We start from the raw sequence: 23,255 nt of genomic DNA, 5'->3' as shown, positions 1-23,255 counted from the left end.
GGTCGGACTCGGGGAAGACCCCGATGGGGGGGGGGGGGGGGCAGTCCGCCGGACAAACCCACCCCACGGCCCAAACCGCCCACGCCCAAACGCCCCAACATATTTCCGGTGGCATAAGAAGCAAAACGCTACATCATCCAGCATACGCTGGCACCCCTCAATTTTATTCCAACAAACAAACAAATATGTACACTAAATATACACGTTTATAAGTAACTAAATACGAGTTTAAATGTGGCATTGTGCCCGTACACCATACACTAAATATACACGTTCATAAGTAACTAAATACGTGCTTAAATGTGGCATTGTGTCCGTACACCATACACTAAATATACACGTTCATTTTAACTAAATACGTGCTTAAATGTGGCATTGTGGCCGGTCACCATACACTAAATATACACGTTCATAAGTAACTAAATACGTGCTTAAATGTGGCATTGTGTCCGTACACCATACACTAAATATACACGTTCATAAGTAACTAAATACGTGCTTAAATGTGGCATTGTGGCCGGTCACAATACACTAAATATACACGTTTATAAGTAACTAAATACGAGCTTAAATGTCGCATTGTGTCCGTACACCATACACTAAATATACACGTTCATAAGTAACTAAATACGAGTTTAAATGTCGCATTGTGTCCGTACACCATACACTAAATAAACACGTTCATAAGTAACTAAATACGTGCTTAAATGTGGCATTGTGCCCGTACACCATACACTAAATATACACGTTCATAAGTAACTAAATACGTGCTTAAATGTGGCATTGTGTCCGTACACCATACACTAAATATACACGTTCATTTTAACTAAATACGAGCTTAAATGTCGCATTTTGCCCGTACACCATACACTAAATATACACGTTCATTTTAACTAAATACGAGCTTAAATGTCGCATTGTGTCCGGTCACCATACACTAAATATACACGTTCATAAGTAACTAAATACGCGCTTAAATGTCGCATTGTGTCCGTACACCATACACTAAATATACACGTTCATAAGTAACTAAATACGAGCTTAAATGTCGCATTGTGTCCGTACACCATACACTAAATATACACGTTCATTTTAACTAAATACGAGCTTAAATGTGGCATTGTGTCCGTACACCATACACTAAATATACACGTTCATAAGTAACTAAATACGAGCTTAAATGTCACATTGTGCCCGTACACCATACACTAAATATACACGTTCATAAGTAACTAAATACGAGTTTAAATGTCGCATTGTGTCCGTACACCATACACTAAATATACACGTTCATAAGTAACTAAATACGAGCTTAAATGTCGCATTGTGTCCGTACACCATACACTAAATATGCACGTTCATAAGTAACCAACTGTCACAATGTGCTTATATACCAAACATTGCTTTTGTCTTTATTTATTTTTATACTGGTACATCGGCAGATACTTATTTTAATAATTCCAAACACATGAACTACGTGTCCATGGAAAGGAAATTAATATTTGTTCAACGACACCACTAGAGTATATTGATTCACTTATCATCGGCTATTTGCTGTTAGACATTTGGTCATTTTAACATAGTCATTTTTTTCCATTGTCATGTCATAGGGTTTTACGTGCACATTCAGAACAAGCTGTTGTAGCGCACGCCTTTTTCCATTAGTAGCCAGGGATCTTTTATATGCATCATCTCACAAACAAGATATCACATACCAAAGAAAGAAAGAAATGTTTTATTTAACGACGCACTCAACACATTTTAATTACGGATATATGGCGTCAGACATATGGTTAAGGACCACACTGATATTTGAGAGAAGAAACCCGCTGTCGCCACTTCATGGGCTACTCTTTTATATGCACCCCATCTCACAGACAGGATAGCACATACCACGGCCTTTGATATACCAGTCGTGGTGCACTGGCTGTGGGCCCACCGGCGGGGATCGATCCCAAACCAACCGCGCATCGAGCGAGCGCTGTACCACTGAGCTACGTATCACATACCACGGCCTTTGCTACAAGTCGTGGTGCATTGGCTTGAACGAGATATAGCCTAACGAGATCACTGACGGGGAACATTTTAAGGCTAAGTTAAGCTGTTTGGTATCTACCGTGTGGTTAATGGTGATACAGGCATAGTGCTTGGCGCAGGTAATCTGTATCAGGCGGGAATCCAAGGGAAGGGTGCTAGGAGTGCACATTCTCACCGACCCACCCTCTCCGAAATTGGAAGTGTCCTGAGAATCTGTGTTATATAATGAATACAAAGCATTTACTTGTTTGTAGTGAAGAACATAGCACCTTGTTCAGCTTGATGTGTTTGTGGACTTTGCCGTATCTAGATGAAACATGTTTGTGGACTTTGCCGTATCTAGATGAAACATGTTTGTGGACTTTGCCGTATCTAGATGAAACATGTTTGTGGACTTTGCCATATCTAGATGAAACATGTCTGTGGACGTTGCCATATCTAGATGAAACATGTTTGTGGACTTTGCCGTATCTAGATGAAACATGTTTGTGGACTTTGCCATATCTAGATGAAACATGTTTGTGGACTTTTGAATACTGTATCTTTTGATGGCTGGGCAGGACGTAGCCCAGTGGTACAGCGTTGCTCGATGCGCGGTCGGTGTGGAATCGATCCCCGTCGGTGGGCCCATTGGGCTATTTCTCGCTCCAGCCAATGCACCACGACTGGTATATCGAAGGCCGTGATATGTACTACCCTGTCTGTGGGATGGTGCATATGAAAGATCCCTTGTTGCTAATCGGAAAGAGTAGCCCATGAAGTGGCGACAGCGGGTTTCCTCTCTCAATATCTGTGTGGTCCTTAACCATGTGTCTGACGCCATATAACCGTAAATAAAATGTGTTGAGTGCGTCGTTAAATAAAATATATCTTTCTTTCTGTTGGTGGCCTTTCTAAACGTTCCTGAACACTACCAGTGCCTTTCCTAAATAAACGGTGTTTCCCCTCCCTATAAAAATGCTGCATCCGGCCCTGTATATGACTGCAAAATATAAACATTTGAGGACAGTCAGTGTTGGACGAATCGCCTACTCAGGAAATACACTTCCTCTCATGCTGAACTTGGAAACAGTGTCGATTATTTTGAATTTTACACCTGTGTGTTCGCTAATGTGATGTAATGGTGTCTCATAACATAGTCACTGCATAGTTATTTGAAATGTAGTCTATACACTAATTTAACCTAATGTGAAGTGCGTATTAATAATAGTCACTTAGTTGGGTCATGACCAAAAATATTTATTCATTTTTGTTATCAAATGTAAAGATTATTTCTTGAATTACATGGCATAAAAAATTTACTTGAATATCAAAGAGCAATACCACACTTCTCACAGGGTTCTCTCTAGTGTAAAAAAAAACTAATTTCTCCTTGAAAAATGTATCTGATGAAACAAACAATAATTATTGTCGGCATTCTTTAACAACAATCAAAGACCGGCCGGGGAACCCATCAAAATTTATTTATGACGTCTGGGAATTCGTTAAACTCAAGGGTATCGTCTGCTTCTCGGTTTTATCAGATTAACGACTGGAACCGAACTTTGCCACAATATATCTTACTCAAGCAGCGTTGAGCAATATTCGCGCCATGATATGTTGACAATGCGTGTTATCGCATTCCTCTCAACGTCGTGAAATTATTTTTGTTTGGGCTTTCATTGCAAAAACATAATTTGTGGCATGTCTGTGGTGCGTATATTAGTCAATAATTGTAATTCAAAACAGCTGTTGTGTTTTCGCTTTTACAGTAGAAAGTCGGGCACGAGACAGAATTGTAAGCAGGGCGGTCGCAGAGGACGGGCGGTCACAGAGGGCGGCCACAGAGGGCGGTGGGGGGTACAGTTACCTCTTGGCACATACATGTACTTTAAAACATGCACTTTTAATTTACAAAAGTTAAAGTTTGTTTTATTTAACGACAACACTGGATCACGTTGATTTAATAATCATTGGCTAATGGATGTCAAACATAAATGTTGTAATTTTGACATGTAAAGTTAAAGCTGTCTTGTTTAACGACACCACTAGAGACACTTTGATTTAATAATCATTGACTAACATTTGGTAATTTTGACAGATAGTCTTTGAGGAAACCCAGCTACATTTCTTCATTAGTAGCAGAGATCTTTTATATGCACTATCATACAGAAAAGGATGGCACATACCACTGCCTTTAATATACCAGTCGTGGTGCACTGGCTAGATCGAGGAATAGCCGAATGGGCCATGGGCCCACCGACGGGTATCGATCCCAGACCGACCGCACATCAGGTGAGTGGTTTACCACTGAATTATATATGAACATATACAATATAGCGTAGCGCGCATGAGTGTTCTATCGACTGGTACTAATCAAACATCTTAAAACTCCATCCAGTCTTTGAGAAACTGTATGTGAAAGATCTCTTGTTCCTAATGGAGGAATGTAGCGGGTTGCTTTGAAGATTGTGTTTCAGAAGTACCAAATATTTGACATGCAACACTCGACGATTAATTAATCAATGTGCTCCAATGGTGTCGTTAAACAAAACAAACTTTAACTTTGATTTTTAACTCCAGCACGTTCGCGCGTTGAAACTGTGAGAAGACGGGGGAAGTTAGCTAAAAATGTTATGTACTCGACACTTGCATAGCTGGGGGGGGGGGGGGGGGGGGGGGGGGGGCATGGGGCCATCCCCTCCAATAAAACCTCTTTTTCACCACCACCTTTCATATTTGACTGTTGTCTGACGTGTAAAAGCCGCCTGTAACCGACCACGGTCGGGCTGCTGGTGCTCCCTTGCACCTACCAGTGCAGGCGGTCCCTCCTCCTTCCCACCCCCACCTTTGCTGTCCTGGACAGGCGTGCGCTACAACAGCTTGCTCTGAATGTGCACGTAAAGCCCTATTACCTGACCGTGTAAAAGCGGGAATGAAGAGACTCATAGACAGTGTGGACCCCCCCCCCCCCCTACACACACACACACACACACACACACTATAATAACCCGGCTACGCCATTGTTAATCGGATATAAGAGTCTGTGGAGGAGTTCCTCTCGTTCTCTAGGAGTATCTAAAGTACAGTAACAATCAAACGTCAAGTACGTGCTTAGTGAGTGATAATTAAAGAGGATGCTTTTCCTAACTCATCTAACAGGTTCATGGCGGGACGTATCCCAGTGGTAAAGCGCTCGATTGATACGCGGTCGGTCTGGGATCGATCCCCATCGGTGAGCCCATTGGGCTATTTCTCGCTCCAGCCAGTACACCACGACTGGTATATCAAAGGCCGTGGTATGTGTTATCCTGTCAGTGGGAAGGTGCATATAAATGATTCCTTGCTGCTAATCGAAATGAGTAGCCCATGAAGTGGCGGCAGCGGGTTTCCTCTCTCAATATCTGTGTGGTCCTTAACCATATGACTGATGCCATATAACCGTAAATAAAATGTGTTGAGTGCGTCATTAAATAAAACATTTTCTTCCTTCCTAAAAGGCTCATAAAGATTGGATGCAGTGCGTGCGTGAGGCCCGGCTAAAACAAATGGAAATATATGTACGTTACTTTCAACGAGAGCCTTTAAGGCTCATATAAACTCCATGCGGCGCGTGCGTGCGGTACAACTGTTGCGCCTGCAGCTTGCGTTTTGAGTATATACACCAAATAGTATTACGATTATTCATTGCGGCTGTCCGCTTGCGTTTTGAGTGTATACACCAAATAATATTACGAGTATTTCATTGCGGCTGTCCGCTTGCGTTTTGCACACACACGCATTGCAATGATCTAGTCAAGACGCTCTTATTGTCCGCACGCATGCGCCGCATTCATTCCATATGAGCCCAAATATGGCAATTAGCAGCGTTTCACACCAACAGCCGTTGCGACGGTTGGACTTGAAGCCCAGTGGTAAAGCGTTCGCTTCAGGCCTCATGAGTCGTAACAACGATCGCCCTCGATTGACTTTGATTTCTTTTTTACTTCATCCCAACTATACTAAGGGCGGGACGTAGCCCAGTGGCAAAGCGCTCTCTTGATGCGCGGTCGGTTTAGGTGGCCCCATTGAGCTATTTCTCGTTCCAGCCAGTGCTCCACAACTGGTGTAACAAAGGCCGTGATATGTACTATCTTGTCTCTGGGATGATGCATATAAAAGATCTCTTGCTGCTAATCGAAAAGAGTAGCTCATGAAGTGGCGACAGCGGGTTTCCTCTCTATATCTGTGTGGTCCTTAACCATATGTCTCAAGCATTATAACTGTAAATAAAATGTGTTGAGTGTGTCGTTAAATAAAACATATCCTTCCTTCCTTCATCTCAACAAGTGTCCCTGCGACTGATATATCAAAAGTCGTGGTATGTAGGCATACTGTCCTGTCTGAAAACGCATGAAAGATCCTTTGCTTCTGTTTTGGTAGGGGTAACTATGTAGCAGCGGCACCTTCTTTCGTCCCAAGTTCTTAACCCGTGTCAAACTGTGCTATGTACTGTTACACTGTTACATTGTACAGCCCTGTCATTGGAGAAGTGAGTATATAAAGGACCCTAACCCGTGTCAACTGTGCTATGTACTGTTAAACTGTTACATTGTACAGCCCTGTCATTGGAGAAGTGTGTATATAAAGGACCCTAACCCGTGTCAACTGTGCTATGTACTGTTAAACTGTTACATTGTACAGCCCTGTCATTGGAGAAGTGTGTATATAAAGGACCCTAACCCGTGTCAACTGTGCTATGTACTGTTAAACTGTTACATTGTACAGCCCTGTCATTGGAGAAGTGTGTATATAAAGGACCCTAACCCGTGTCAAACTGTGCTATGTACTGTTAAACTGTTACATTGTACAGCCCTGTCATTGGAGAAGTGAGTATATAAAGGACCCTAACCCGTGTCAAACTGTGCTATGTACTGTTAAACTGTTACATTGTACAGCCCTGTCATTGGAGAAGTGAGTATATAAAGGACCCTAACCCGTGTCAAACTGTGCTATGTACTGTTAAACTGTTACATTGTACAGCCCTGTCATTGGAGAAGTGAGTATATAAAGGATCCTAACCCGTGTCAACTGTGCTATGTACTGTTACACTGTTACATTGTACAGCCCTGTCATTGGAGAAGTGAGTATATAAAGGACCCTAACCCGTGTCAAACTGTGCTATGTACTGTTAAACTGTTACATTGTACAGCCCTGTCATTGGAGAAGTGAGTATATAAAGGACCCTAACCCGTGTCAAACTGTGCTATGTACTGTTAAACTGTTACATTGTACAGCCCTGTCATTGGAGAAGTGAGTATATAAAGGACCCTAACCCGTGTCAAACTGTGCTATGTACTGTTACATTGTACAGCCCTGTCATTGGAGAAGTGAGTATATAAAGGACCCTAACCCGTGTCAACTGTGCTATGTACTGTTAAACTGTTACATTGTACAGCCCTGTCATTGGAGAAGTGAGTATATAAAGGACCCTAACCCGTGTCAACTGTGCTATGTACTGTTAAACTGTTACATTGTACAGCCCTGTCATTGGAGAAGTGTGTATATAAAGGACCCTAACCCGTGTCAACTGTGCTATGTACTGTTAAACTGTTACATTGTACAGCCCTGTCATTGGAGAAGTGAGTATATAAAGGACCCTAGCCCTGTCATTGGAGAAGTGTGTATATAAAGGACCCTAACCCGTGTCAAACTGTGCTATGTACTGTTAAACTGTTACATTGTACAGCCCTGTCATTGGAGAAGTGTGTATATAAAGGACCCTAACCCGTGTCAACTGTGCTATGTACTGTTAAACTGTTACATTGTACAGCCCTGTCATTGGAGAAGTGTGTATATAAAGGACCCTAACCCGTGTCAACTGTGCTATGTACTGTTACAATGTACAGCCCTGTCATTGGAGAAGTGAGTATATAAAGGACCCTAACCCGTGTCAACTGTGCTATGACTGTTACATTGTACAGCCCTGTCATTGGAGAAGTGAGTGTATAAAGGACCCTAACCCGTGTCAACTGTGCTATGTACTGTTACATTGTACAGCCCTGTCATTGGAGAAGTGAGTATATAAAGGACCCTAACCCGTGTCAACTGTGCTATGTACTGTTACATTGTACAGCCCTGTCATTGGAGAAGTGTGTATATAAAGGACCCTAACCCGTGTCAACTGTGCTATGTACTGTTAAACTGTTACATTGTACAGCCCTGTCATTGGAGAAGTGTGTATATAAAGGACCCTAACCCGTGTCAACTGTGCTATGTACTGTTAAACTGTTACATTGTACAGCCCTGTCATTGGAGAAGTGAGTATATAAAGGACCCTAACCCGTGTCAACTGTGCTATGTACTGTTACATTGTACAGCCCTGTCATTGGAGAAGTGAGTATATAAAGGACCCTAACCCGTGTCAACTGTGCTATGTACTGTTACATTGTACAGCCCTGTCATTGGAGAAGTGAGTATATAAAGGACCCTAACCCGTGTCAACTGTGCTATGTACTGTTACATTGTACAGCCCTGTCATTGGAGAAGTGAGTATATAAAGGACCCTAACCCGTGTCAACTGTGCTATGTACTGTTACATTGTACAGCCCTGTCATTGGAGAAGTGTGTATATAAAGGACCCTAACCCGTGTCAACTGTGCTATGTACTGTTAAACTGTTACATTGTACAGCCCTGTCATTGGAGAAGTGTGTATATAAAGGACCCTAACCCGTGTCAACTGTGCTATGTACTGTTAAACTGTTACATTGTACAGCCCTGTCATTGGAGAAGTGAGTATATAAAGGACCCTAACCCGTGTCAACTGTGCTATGTACTGTTACATTGTACAGCCCTGTCATTGGAGAAGTGAGTATATAAAGGACCCTAACCCGTGTCAACTGTGCTATGTACTGTTACATTGTACAGCCCTGTCATTGGAGAAGTGAGTATATAAAGGACCCTAACCCGTGTCAACTGTGCTATGTACTGTTAAACTGTTACATTGTACAGCCCTGTCATTGGAGAAGTGTGTATATAAAGGACCCTAACCCGTGTCAACTGTGCTATGTACTGTTAAACTGTTACATTGTACAGCCCTGTCATTGGAGAAGTGTGTATATAAAGGACCCTAACCCGTGTCAACTGTGCTATGTACTGTTAAACTGTTACATTGTACAGCCCTGTCATTGGAGAAGTGTGTATATAAAGGATCCTTTGTAGCTATTCGATAGAGTAACGTGTAGCTCTAACTGGTTTCTCCTCTCTCTCTCTCTCTCTCTCTCTCTCTCTCTCTCTCTCTCTCTCTCTCTCTCTCTCTCTCTCTCTCTCTCTCTGTCGATCGTTCCACTGTATAAAATAACCACATTAGACACCACAATAGCCGCATCAAACTCACCTCTTTCCTTTCTTCCGTCGGTATATGACACTAGTTAGTTTACTACTAGTCGCAGAGTTACCAATGTGCTGGGGTTTCATTAAACAAACATTCCTTTCCTTTGTCAGTGTTTGCTTCTGCGCACTATTGTTTTTAGCATAGAAATACCACCAATGCTCTCGATTACCCATTCAAGGCCAAGAAGCCCAGAAACCTGTTTTGTCTATAAACACAGCTCAGTTATTCGAGACTTAGTTTCTCCTTCAACTCTAGAATGTGTATTAAAAAACTTCTCCCCGCCCAGATGAGATAATAATTACCCAGATTGGATAACTTTAAATTTCAAGGCCTCGCCGATCTCTTGCCATAATGTACAATCTGATTAAAATTAGCTCTACTGGTCTACCAGCATTGCGTGGACTCCCGTGTCAAGGTGACATTTCATCTATAAATAACAATTTAAATATCGACCAATTACATTTCGCCTTATATAGTGTTACTCGGGAGCATGCACATTCTAAAAATATCGGGCGAGACTATTTATGCAATAGGCGGACTTGTTGGTCTATTTCAACACTGAAAAAACAGGGGGAAAAGTGCAGTAATAAACTCGGGATTGTATACTAGTATAAACAGATTTTATGGCTATACCATCACGGGTTGTTTGTTTCGTCTTGAAACGAATTTTATATAAAATTTTATATTGCAATTAGTTTCCGGCATACTTTGTAATTTACCCGAATCATTTCGTATACCCTCGGCATAATCCCGAATGTTTTCAAATTCTTTTCAAATCACTGGCATGATTTTGCAAGTAAGGTTTTGATTGGTCGAATGAAAGGTCAACAGGACATGAGCTCCAACGGGCTGCTGTTAGATCCACATGTAATGGTGGAGCTAATTTTAATTAGATGTATATAGTTTGTCTTGGACAGTAGTTTGTTCAGGCAGCCGACTAAGCAAAATGAATGAATGAATGTTTAACGACACCCCAGCACGAAAAATACATCGGCTATTGGGTGTCAAACTATGGTAAAACTAATTTGTTTTTAAAAAAAACCCCAAAACAGCCCATTTTGTACCTAAGCCTCCTATTTTTTGGGTGGGGGGACAGGCTGGGTTTTGCCCGAATTAAACGAAAATGTCCGAATCTGAATAACAACATTATTTTATTCTTCTTAACATTACTACCAAACAGCTACATTGGGTTGAAAACTAATCGCTATGTATTTTTACATGGATTACAACTAATTTTGAGGGTATAATGATGGAAATACATGGTAAAAAGGTCTGTTTAGTACATTTTTCCGAATATCTGTATAATTTTTGCCCGAATTTGAGGTTTTACTCCAGAACTAGGGGGACAGTCCACCCCCCCCCCCCCCCATCCCACCCGCGTCCCTTGTCTCGTACGCTTATGATTTTGTATCGAAACTGGTATATAACTGAATTATCGCCGGAAGTAGAAAAAACTATTATCGCTACGACGCCGTTAATCGAAAGTAGAAAAAAAACCCATATAATTTATAGCCAATTTCACATGTAAAACGGTTAATATAGCAAGCGTTAGCTGATGAGGAACATACACTCAGTGTAGATTTCAAGTCACGAATAATCCGTGCGGCTCTAATCATTAATAGGTCAGCTCTGGTGTAACCCTGCCTTTAACAACCGCGGTTGTTGCCAGATCGCACAGAGCAGTACACGTCAGTTAATAGGATAGATAGATAACTAGTTTAACGTGCTCATATACCACTAGGGTTTCGAACACGCCCATCCAGAGTTCGACCTCCGATAAGATCGGTGGGCTGACTCGGGATGGGAGAGGGAGGGGGAGGGTAGAGTTGAAAATGGGCAGTCGAATGCTCGGTCGAATATTTATATAATTTGCAGCATTTTAGAAGGGCAGTCCAAAATTAATTTAGAGAAAGAAGAGAGGATCGGACTATTTAATAATATTTAAAAAAGAAAGTAATTTCGACATAAAATTTTAAACGCAGGTCTAAAAGTTTAAAGTCCGATCTATATGTCCACGTGAGTGGCCTTGTTAAGGCCGTTTGGGTGCATAGCTTATAGGGATGAGATGGGTTTTGCATCCCGTAAAGAAAATCCCTAGATTGACAGTCGATAGACGTTGAAGGTGTAGTGCTGTGCTGAAATACAGATCTTGAGAACCGGATCCGTTTGAACGAGAGTGGGAGTATCGGACTAGCGTATAGTCCAGTCGCCATGGGTTGGTATAGTGGTGCGGACGGGCCCGACTCCGGAGGATACGAGATGGTATCACTATAAAGCAAAGTCTAGAAAAGAGTAGTAGGGGCCGACGCCGCTTCCTATTTCTTCTTAGAGTGGGGCGGTCAATCTTCCAGTGCTGCTAGGACAGGCTCGGACATGTAGAGACTAAACTCGAACAACCGTGGCGTTCTGCAGAATGGCCGTCATACGAGTCACGAAAAAACAAGTCGACATAGTCAGCCGGAGAAATGACGTGGAGGCAAGGAATCTCACTATAAAAGAATCCAACCTGGTGGTGCAGACTGTCGAAACGAGAAGCGTTCCAGCGTTCAGTCAGTTCCAATGGCCACATAATAGGAATGTCGTTTTCCCACTTGTACATCATCATCATCAGTAATGGCAAATTGTTGCAGTCAAGTGCTGCACAGATGACGAAACTGGCCCCAATTTGCCTTCGCCAACTTCCACCTTTGAACCCTTTCAAGTTATAATGAGAAAGAGGTCACTAGGGTCTGGACCAACTTTCCAGGCGAAATCAGCAAAAAGTGAAGGACTACAAAGGGTTAAGTCTATTGAAGTGAAAGAACCACTTGCAGAATGAAAATTTGTATGAGTTTTATCATTGAATAAAAGTAAATCATATTTGAGAATTAAGTCTTCCAACTGTTTACCAGTAATATTGAAATCTGCACATTCCCACAAAGTGTGGTGACCATCAAAATGTTTTTGAATTAAAAGACACAATTCATCAAAATTGGGTCCATAACTGAATTAGTCCGGAAGTTATCATAACTTTTTCCTTTGTATGTTGTTGTGATTTTTGTGATTGTGAGTTTTGTGATGAATCACAACCGCACTTCCATATCCAAAGGATCAAAGGGATTACTGATTGTTCAGTCTTCTTCAAACGTCTCCAACCTTCCTTATTTTTACTTTGGTGTCGTTTCCTCACAAAGGGTTTCTAGGATCTGGTGAGAATCCAAAGACACCTGGGTCAATTTAGTAGCTTATATCTGTGAAGTTTTAGTTGCCTCTTGCTGACGTTTTGTAATGTCAGAAACCTTTTTAAATCTGTCTTTATTGTTAGGCCAAGTTAAATCTGTCTTAACTGACACATTGCTTGTAGATACCTTAACTGCAGCAGCATACGATGTACCTGCTGCAATAGGCATCATAGTCTGCACAACCTGTCTGGCCTCAGTGAAAGACACGTCTTTCAACTTTTACGCAAGTACTCATTGAGGTTTCCCATGCAGTTGATGCATGTCATATAATTTTGACTTGCTGTCGTGATCCTACTGACCACAACGAGCACATTGCAATTTTCTATGAAATGTAATTTGCCCAAACGTTTGGCATTTAAAACACTGCAAGTGGTTTGGAATCTATGGGACGACAGGGATGTTCAAGTAACTGGCCTTAACTGATGAAGGTAGTGAAGGTGTACTGAAAATGACAACTAAAGTGTTTGTTGGAATCATTATTATTATCATTATTTCGACAGATTTCCATCCGCTTCACTGGTGTAACACCTTGTGAGGAGAGATTTTCACAAATCTCTTCCTCACTATCTCCTTCCAGGTTTTTTGGCTTAATCACTCCTTTAGATGAATTAAGGGAGGAATGTGGTGAGACTAGTATTGGAATGTTTCACAATACTTTTGATTTAAGCAGGTTTCTGGAATTAGTAGGCGAGTCCCCACTTGTACATACATGTGTGTGTCCACTGTAGGCGAGTCCCCACTTGTACTTACATGTGTGTGTCCACTGTAGGCGAGTCCCCACTTGTACATACATGTGTGTGTCCACTGTAGGCGAGTCCCCACTTGTACATACATGTGTGTGTTCACTGTAAGCGAGTCCCCACTTGTACACACGTGTGTGTTCACTGTAGGCTAATCCCCTTTTTTACACACGTGTGTGTGTTCACTGTAGGCGAGTCCCCACTTGTACACACGTGTATGTTCACTGTAGGCGAGTCCCCACTTGTACATACATGTGTGTGTTCACTGTAGGCGAGTCCCCATTTGTACATACATGTTTATGTTCACTGTAGGTGAGTCCAAATAATAGTAAAACATGTACACCTTTTGCCCAGAAAAAAATGCAACAAGAGTTTAATTTGTAGAGCTTTAATGATGACTATAATAAAATGTATATAGAAATCAACCAGCTTGAAGTACAAAAAGTAGGTCAAATTCAATGTGGCGGATTAAAAAAATTTTTTTTTACAGCCTATAACTCAAAATGTTACGATCTACCATGTTCCTATCCAATGTATTGTTGGGTTTTGGGGTTTTTTTTGCAAAAAAGCATTGGTTATGATTTCACAGATATAAACAAAATGTCTTTAGTATCTTTCAAAAGTATTTTGATTTCATATGATTTATGTATGCTATACGACACTTGAAATTAAATTTTAGTATCAGTAATAATGATGAACTAAAGGTAATTAATTTATCAGAAGTATCTAGCGAAGTTCCCTTAATCAGTTATTTTTCAGTTAAACCTGTTTTTGTTTTGGGGTTATTTTTTGTTTGTGTTTTGGTTGTTTTAAGCTGTTTGTTTTGGGTTGTTGTTGTTTGTTTTTTTTGTGGGGTTTTTTTGGGGGGTGCTTTGTTTGTTTGTTGTCGCGGGGATTTTTTGGGGTGGTGGAGGTGGTGGAGTTTTTTTTTAACAGAATACTATATTCAAATCTCTAAATGGCTTTGGTCAGGGAGAACGAGAAACTACGATATTTATATCAAACATACTGTGATTCCGGCGAAAGGTTACAGTTAATGGTTTATAATTCGGCCGGAAGTGAATAGGAAGTTTCTGTATAGTTCTAAGTTTAGCTAGACCGTTTGTCGCTAAAGTTCGCAAACTATTTTGACTGGTTCCCGAGTTGGTAGTTCGGTTTACTGTGTAGCGGACGTTAGCGACAAAGGTTGGACTGAACTTACCCCTGTATTCAACCATTTGTGGATGGATGTAGCCCACTGGTAGAATGGTCGCCTTAGGCCCAAAACAAATCGAATCTGGGTCTGGCAAATGTAGCAAAGATGTGGTGTATTGTGACGTCTGCGTCTGCGTCTGCGTCTGTATCTGTTAAACCGGCCTCGGTGGCTTCGTGGTTAGGCCATCGGTCTACAGGCTGGTAGGTACTGGGTTCGGATCCCAGTCGAGGCATGGGATTTTTAATCCAGATACCGACTCCAAACCCTGAGTGAGTGCTCCGCAAGGCTCAATGGGTAGGTGTAAACCACTTGCACCGACCAGTGATCCATAACTGGTTCAACAAAGGCCATGGTTTGTGCTATCCTGCCTGTGGGAAGCGCAAATAAAAGATCCCTTGCTTCTAATCGGAAGAGTAGCCCATATAGTGGCGACAGCGGGTTTCCTCTCAAAATCTGTGTGGTCCTTAACCATATGTCTGACGCCATATAACCGTAAATAAAATGTGTTGAGTGCGTTGTTAAATAAAACATTTCTTTCTTTCTTTCTGTATCTGTTACGTGTTATCAGTATCAGTATATCAATATAATGTCTTTTTCTCTTTGTGTGTGTGTGTGTGTGTGTGTGTGTGTATATATATCGCTCTCTTTATTCTCTCTCTCTCTCTCTCTCTCTCTCTCTCTCTCTCTCTCTCTCTCTCTCTCTCTCTCTCTCTCTCCTTCTTTCTCTCTATATATATCTCTCTACTGACGCCATATAACCGTGAATAAAATGTGTTGAGTGAGTCGTTAAATAATGCATTTCCTTCCTTCCTCCCTCCCTCTCTCTCTCTCTCTCTCTCTCTCTCTGTCTGTCTCTGTCTCTGTCTCTGTCTCTGTCTCTCTCTCTCTCTCTCTCTCTCTCTCTCTCTCTCTCTCTCTCTCTCTCTCTCTCTCTCTCTCTCTCTCTCTCTCTCGCTCTCGCTCTCTCTCTCTCATTTCCAGAGTTGTCTGTTTGTAAAGAAAGCAAACAGTCGTCTAGGAAACGGATCTGGTTCTGTGATATATCTCTAAATCTGTCTGTATGGAGGAAACTGAGCGCGGGATAACCGTTAAACTAACACCTACCTCTGGGAGAATCCCGATCCTCGGCTACTAGTAAGTAGACAGTCGGTCCATGGCCCCGTTCCACGAAACGATCTTAGCCCTAAGATTAACTTGGGCGCATAGCTACCCTATGCACTTAAGTTGGTCTTAGGGCTAAGATCGCTTCGTGGAACGGGGCCCAGGACATGACGTAGTCATTACTCTCAGTAACATCGGGCCGATTTTCGGTTTCATTTGGTCGGTGTGGCTTTCGTTTTTGTTTGTTTTTGTGGGGTTTTGTTTGGGGTTTTTTATTTTTGGGGGTGGGGGGTAAGGGTGTAGAGAGTTTGTTTTATTTTCTAATTTTACCAATTTATTGCATTTGGTTGTTTGTACATGGTTTTATTGCGTGGAGGGTTTTTGTCGGATTTGTTGTTTTTGTTTAATGTCGATTTTGGGGGTTGGGTTTGTGTTGTTTTGTTTTGTTTTTTGGTGGTGGTGGTATTTGTGTGTGTGTGTGTGTTGGGGGGGGGGGTGGGGTGTTGTTAGTTTGTGGGTTTTGGGTGGGGTTTTTTGTGTTCTTTGCTTTTTAAAAATTTTATTTTATTTTATTTTATGTTTGTTGTGTTTGTTTTGTAGTTCGATATACATGTACCTGCAATCAGAGTAGCTACACTTAGTTCCACGGCATCTGTGTCCCACTATTCCCCCACCCCACACTTAGTTCCACAGCATCTGTGTCCCACTATTCCCCCACCCCTTATTTCGTGTATATATTTAGTTTTTAGTTGTTGTTTTTTCGTTTTGTGTATGGGTTTTTCAGTGTTGTTGTTGTTGTTGTTTTTTGGTGGGTGGGTGGTGGTGGTGGGTGTTTTATTGGGGGTTTTGTTTTTATTTGTTTGTTTGGGTTTTTTTTGTTTGGGTTTTGTTTTGTTGGGGGGGGGGGGGAGGGAATAGAACAATCGAGAATTTAATCCCAGATATTTTTTGCTTGTTTTCACATTTAATAACGTTCTTGTTTGCAGGGCATGTGCCTTCTTTGTGTGAACAAGATGGCTGCCTAGGGAACCAACATGTAAGTTAATTTTTTCACAATGTAATTATATTAATATTGGATTATTATTTACATTCTGGACACATCGACTGATTACAGATTTTCCGGTTATATTTTGGGGTAATATTTTGCAGTGTTCGACAAATGTTTGAGAAAGTCACTAGTCTTCACAGAGGCTTTGTCTAGTGCCCAATCTTTTATAGTAATACAGTTGATATTTTCCACTAGCACAGACCAAACATTCAGTGGCCAGGACCGAGGGATAGCGGATTTGTCCAACCCTGTATTCTCTGTTTCTCTACTGAGCACTGACTGCATATTGCCAGACGTCCATATTACATATAGATGATCTGTGTATACAGCGAATACAAGCGCCAGTTGTATTGTGGTTAAGCCATTTGGCAGACTTGTTTAACCAATGTTGACATTATCATGTTGCTGGTGTATGTCCGAGGTTTGATTCGTGGAACCAGCTGACGAGTTCCCGGTAGTCGGTGATCGAGACATCATATTGCTGGTGTATGTCCTAGGTTTGATTCGTAGAACTGGCTGACGAGTTCCTGGTAGTTCAGTGATGATTGTTGTTCTCTTGCTTACATCCGCTTAATGTTCAAGGACGCTGTTCTGGGCTGTTTGTCGAGGACAGGGTTTAATTGTTACCTAGTTCAAAGTTTCAGAGATCGCTACACAATTTTAAAACATTAAAGTGGTAGTATCCGGAATATTTTTATTATTTAAGCATATAGAACAGAAAATCCAATTACGTTTGGTGCATATATGACGCCGCCCTCCACATTGGTTTCACTACGCTGGCTTATCCAGGTCAAAAACAAAGCCAGTATTTCGAAAGTGGGACACTTTTGACGGGCTCCTACCGATCTCGGTTTTCATTGGCTTATCACAAGTGTGGAATTCCCCAACAAGAGATCACGTGAGATTTTGCAATTTTTGAACAAATTTAACTGTCTTGATTGAGGGGTCGTCTCATATCTCCAAAACATATTTATATCCATAGAGGTATAGTACAACGCCTTTCCAGGGGTCGGTGGGTGGGGGATTTGCCTTGAAATTTTGACAGTGGCCAGCTGTTGGCATACGCGTTACATATAAGGGGGTGTTACTAATTACGTAACGCTCTAGGGGTAGAGGAAGAGGGTACTGTGTTCGATTTACGTAACATTTTTCAAGACTATATGTTATTTTTATTCATTGCTTAGACCTAAAAATGTGTTTTTTGGAAATGCGCGGTCAGTCTAGGATCGATCCCCATCGGCGGGTATATAAAAGACCATGGTATGTGATATCCTGTCTGTGGGATGGTACATATAAACGATCCCTTGCTAAAAAATTTAGCGGGTTTCCAAGGCGCGTGTGCTGGGATTTCAGCGGGGTTGGGGTTATAGACTGTGTTGGGCGAAGTTTATATGGGGCCATGGTCCCCTAGAAAATACATTTCAATTTTTTTTTTTAAGCTTGGGCCAGTAAGGGTTTCGACCTCCAATACACCTCCCTGCACATGCACCCGATTCCTCTTCACGGCCGTAGCTAGCCCCCTTGCCCCCCCCCCCCCCTGAAAAAATCTGGAAAGCAATATAGAAACTTTAAAAAATTTCTCTTCTTGACTGTTTAAGGAGTTTTAGACTATTAACTACTCAGTTGCCCCCCCCCCCCCCCCCCCCAAAAAAAAATCCTAGCTTCGGCCCTGCTCTTTAAGATTATATGTCAAAATTACCAAATGTTAGACATCCAACAGCAGATGGAAGGAAGGATAGGATATGTTTTATTTAACGACGCCCTCAACACATTTTATTTACGGTTGTATGGCGTCGGATGATTATTAAATCAATATGCTCTAACTTTGATGGCGTTAAACAACCCCCGACTAACTTTACCCTTTCCAAACGAAAGAATATTTATTTGAATTTGTCGATTTTAACACGTACAAGTGAAAACGTTCATGGTCTACTTTAGTATATTTTATTTTTAAAATATATACATGATTAATGTGTTACTAGTATACAAACTGAACTTAATAGGAAGGTACGATTGTCGATAATAAGTTGTCAAGATCAAACCGGTTTTAACGAAAGACTCTAGTACCGTATCCTCAACCGAACGTTCTTCGTACAGCGCAAGATTTCTCTTTTAATTTTGTGAGACGAACCCTACAATTTGAAATCGGCAAACGCACGTTGTCACGGGGATCCTACAATACCCGTAACTGAATGAAACACGATTATCCAAATATCTCTCCTAACTGTATATCTATTAGATCTCTCTGTAACGGGCAGTTCAAAAAACCCGCGTGGCTCGTCTAGGTATGATCAGAGATAAGATCTTGTATAAAGTATATATTATTATAGCACGTTTAGTTCACTAGAAAACACAACAAAACACAATACACATTGGAATCTGTATTAATACTACGCTGACAAATGTACTGCCGCAGTAGTTAATTAACAACAACAAATAATAACAACCCAGAACTGATCACTTAATTAGTTAATCTCTAGGTGTCTAGTTTACACAATATTGTAATCACTTCACCGTGACACAACACCCACACGTGTGATAATTGAGAAACGCTTCCAGGGGAAGTTAATTAATAAAGGAATTACAACTCTATTCCTAACTGTTTATTTTTTAATTAACCCTTAACTACTCATTCAGTAACCTTGTAACACAGAATTAATACTGGTACCTATCACAATAAAGACAATAACCTACAGTTTACCTAGGTCCTCTAGGATGACTGGTTAAGCTTTATATATATAGAACAGTGAGCCTACAGTTTACTGCGTCAGATGACCGGCGGCACCGTCTAAATAATATTGGTATAATACAGTATTAAAATATTTAAAGTCACATCAATCACATCAAGGTTATACACAGAGCAGAAATAAAATATTTACCAGTCCGGACGGACAGCGATCCCTGGAAGCCTTCCAATATGTTTCTCCCCGATATCTCTAAAACCCTAGCTATTTATCATAAAAACCGAATATCGCCTGGGGGCACAACGCGGTACCTCACGTATCATGAGATATTTCCCCAACTCCCAGAGACGCATTTTTCTCTTAGAATCCCAGACTGGCTGTAGCCATTCCGCGATCAATCCCCTGGTCATAAACAGCACTACCGGAGTTATTACGTAACTACTGGCCACATGGCCTCCAAACCTGGGCTGGGTGTGTATTGGAACAGCTCGACCACCGTCGCGCAGTGGAGGTATTACGTAACAAAGTGCCCACCTGGGCTTAAGTGCATATTGGAACTGCACATGGCCCTCTAAAACAATTAATATCGCCACAGGCGAAAACAAATTAAGAGCATGTTCCGTCACACACGTGTTAACTGAAACTGACCAGAAGCTTTGTGCTTTGCCGAGCTCTGGCGGCACACGCGACGAATCGAGCGTATTCTTTTGACGATCTCCGTTCATAGCGAACACACACGAGTTTTTTAAAAGTGCATTTGAGCTTGTATTTCATATTTGTACATGATGTTATAATATGGTAACCAGAGACTGTAACTTTAAACAGTAGTTGCCAATCAATTTTCAATTAAGAGTAACTACAGAATGTGTCTAGATCTCTTTATTTTTTCGAAAATCGACGTTGAACGGAATGCAGCTCAACCAGTCACTAACCAAACGTTTCTTTTAAAGTTTGTTTTTTTAATGACACCACTAGAGCACATTAATCATCGACTATTGGATGTCAAACATTTGGTAATTTTGACAAAGAGTCTTAGAGAGGAAACCCGCTACATTTTTCCAGTAGTAGCTCAAAGGCTCTTTTCTACACACATCCCCACAAGCAGGATAGCACATACCACGGCCTTTGATATTGGCCGGTCTAGAATCATTCTCCATCGATGGGCCCATTGGGCTATTTCTCGTTCCAGCCAGTGTACCACAACTGGTATATTAAAGTCATACTGTCACAGATTTAAGGAATTTAAATCTCTGAAAATGAATAATAAATACAAATTACAGTAATTGTTGGAAACCAAATCTAGCTATCGCATCACCTTAACTGAACCATGATGGAGTGAAATCCATGTCATCCCTCTCGGTAATTTTAGTTTTCGAATTATGGACCATTGCCATAATTCAATTATTTTTACAAAATTTCATTAATAAATGGAGTATGGTGGTTACGAATATGGTTGAATAAAGTACATTTAGGGACAAATCAAATTATATTTGTTCAGGTAATACTTTGTTAGACCATTAAGTAGGTCAGTGGTCTGTGACAATATGCCTTTAAAGGCCGTGGTGTGTGCTATCCTGTCTGAGATCAAATATCCTTTGCTATTAATGGAAAAAAATGTAGCGGGTTTCCTCTAAGACTACAAGTCAGAATTTCCAAATGTTTGATGATTAATAAATTAATGTGCTCTAGTGGTGTAGTTAAACAAAAGAAACTTTAACTCTTTACCCACGGTCTGTGTCAGAATGGGTTAAAAACGGTTCAGTTCAAAATCCCAAACGAACAAACGAGTAGGCCTCCAATTATAATCTATAATTCTTAGTTTCTTTAAATCTGACCTGATCGTTTCTTTCTCAATCAAGTTTTTTTTATTTAACGACGCCACTAGAGCACATTGATTTTTTATCTTATCAACGGCTATTGGACATCGAACATATGGTCATTCTGACACTGTTTTTTAGAGGAAACCCGCTGTCGCCACATAGGCTACTCTTTTACGACAGGCAGCAAGGGATCTTTTATTTGCGCTTCCCACAGGCAGGACAGCACAAACCATGACCTTTGTTGAACCAGTTATGGATCATTGGTCGGTGCAAGTGGTTTACACCTACCTACTGAGCCTTGCGGAGCACTCACTCAGGGTTAGGAGTCGGTATCTGGATTAAAAATCCCATGCCTCGACTGAGATCCGAACCCAGTACCTACCAGCCTGTAGACCGATGGCCTAACCACGACGCCACCGAGACCGGTTTGTTCAATCATGAAACAGGATAGGGCTAACAAATGAGATGCTTTATGCTACGAAGCACACGTAGGCCGCCAAACTAAGCATGTGAGAAATTAGTTTACAATGGATGTTTACAGTGACAAGATGGCAACAGTTGTTCGTAAACTACGTTCAGACATGCTCCAATATGGCTACCATCTGGAAGGATCATTATGTGGATACGTCAAAGGAAATAAATAGCAGAAAGTTTCTTTAATCCTACTCGCATTCTTTCCTGACATATTCGGTGAAGAAAATTATGAAGTATTTTTTTTATTTGTTAAAGAAATTTTAAAATAGAACGTAAACAGATTCAAGGTTAGACTTGCCGAAAAAAAATAATAATTGAAAATTGAAAACACAGGGACGTCTGAAGCGGCAGTGCAAAGAAGGCAGTTGAAAATCGATAATAAATGCTCTTCTAACGTTAAAGCGCATCTTTTGTCTATACGAAGAAGATTCTATTATAATTGTGCCCCGTCCCACCCCACCCCACCCCACCCCACCCCCAAGTTATTTTACGTCTTGATACGCATGTTATACTCTGAATGGTAAAATTTACAATGAAATTACTCTTTAACATCTGTTCTGAAAAGGCAGCTGAAACTGATGAAATGTATTTCCAGGTCAGCGTACTTGAACCTTAACTAGATTAATGCACGACAATAAACAGTATGATCGCGTTTCAGAAGGCTATTGGGCTATTTCTCGTTCCAGCTAGCGCTCCACAACTGGCCTTGGCCATGCTGCTGATCGGAAAGAGTAGTCCATTGCGTGGCGGCGGCGGGTTTCCTCTCTCGTGTCCGACGCCATATAACCATAATTAAAATGTGTCTAGTGTGCTTAAATATAACTTTCCTTCCTTCGTTTCATAGGGGTACGGGATATAGCTCAATGGGTCGCAACATCGATTGTCCTCTGTGGACTCAAGTTTTCACCACCCCAAATAATTTACCCTCGTGATGACACTTTTACGTGATAACACTGGTACTCTCTTGTCTATGAGAAAATACCGGTAGCAGAGTGTCTCTCTCTCCCTCTTTGTCTCCTCCTCTCCCTCTATTTCTCCCCCCCCCCCCCCCCCCCCCCCCCCCCTCTCTCTCTCTCTCTTTCTCTCGCCCACCTTTCTCTCACACACGGTCCTCTCAATGACTATCTGGCCTCAGATTACAGTTATCTTCCCATTTGGTTGTCGAAAATCCGGAAGTTTCACCGCGCAAGTAGTCTGCTGTTTGACTGTGATTATTTCATGGCAGACAGCTATGAAGTGGCAACTGTTTGACTGAAGTGACAGGGGATAGCATGTAGTTTGTAAACATGTGTAACTTGTTGACATTGAAGACTTGTTTGTGATAATTCCGGCCCATGCAAAAGTAGTGCTTTTTGTGTAAAATGGGTGTACTCCGGCCTGGTTTAGGGTGTGTGTCTGTTTAAACCAATATGCTGGGAGAAAGAGCTGGACAACAGGGGTTGTCCTTTTCAGGGTATGTGTCCCCCGTGCAGGCAAAGGTACATACAAAACTTCACGGGCCTGCTGATATTAATAAAAATGTTATAGCCACTAAGGCTATATAGAAACATATAGCGAAATTAATTGTGGTCTGAGGCCATCTC

General features: G+C 41.3%; 1 protein-coding gene across 1 annotated transcript in view; it reads left to right on the top strand.

Moving 5' to 3' along the window:
• Positions 1-23,255, top strand: part of LOC121373355 — a 31,713-nt gene that overhangs the window by 5,759 nt on the left and 2,699 nt on the right. Inside the window, exon 2 of the mRNA XM_041499952.1 lies at positions 16,633-16,682. The gene's annotated coding sequence lies outside the window, so the exon portion shown is untranslated. The remainder of the gene's footprint in view (positions 1-16,632; positions 16,683-23,255) is intronic.

The sequence above is a fragment of the Gigantopelta aegis genome, chromosome 5 (assembly GCF_016097555.1).
Source record: "Gigantopelta aegis isolate Gae_Host chromosome 5, Gae_host_genome, whole genome shotgun sequence".
Classification (NCBI taxonomy): domain Eukaryota; kingdom Metazoa; phylum Mollusca; class Gastropoda; order Neomphalida; family Peltospiridae; genus Gigantopelta; species Gigantopelta aegis.
The sequence above is the reverse complement of the archived record's forward strand: the minus strand, read 5'-3'. Positions and strand labels throughout refer to the sequence as shown.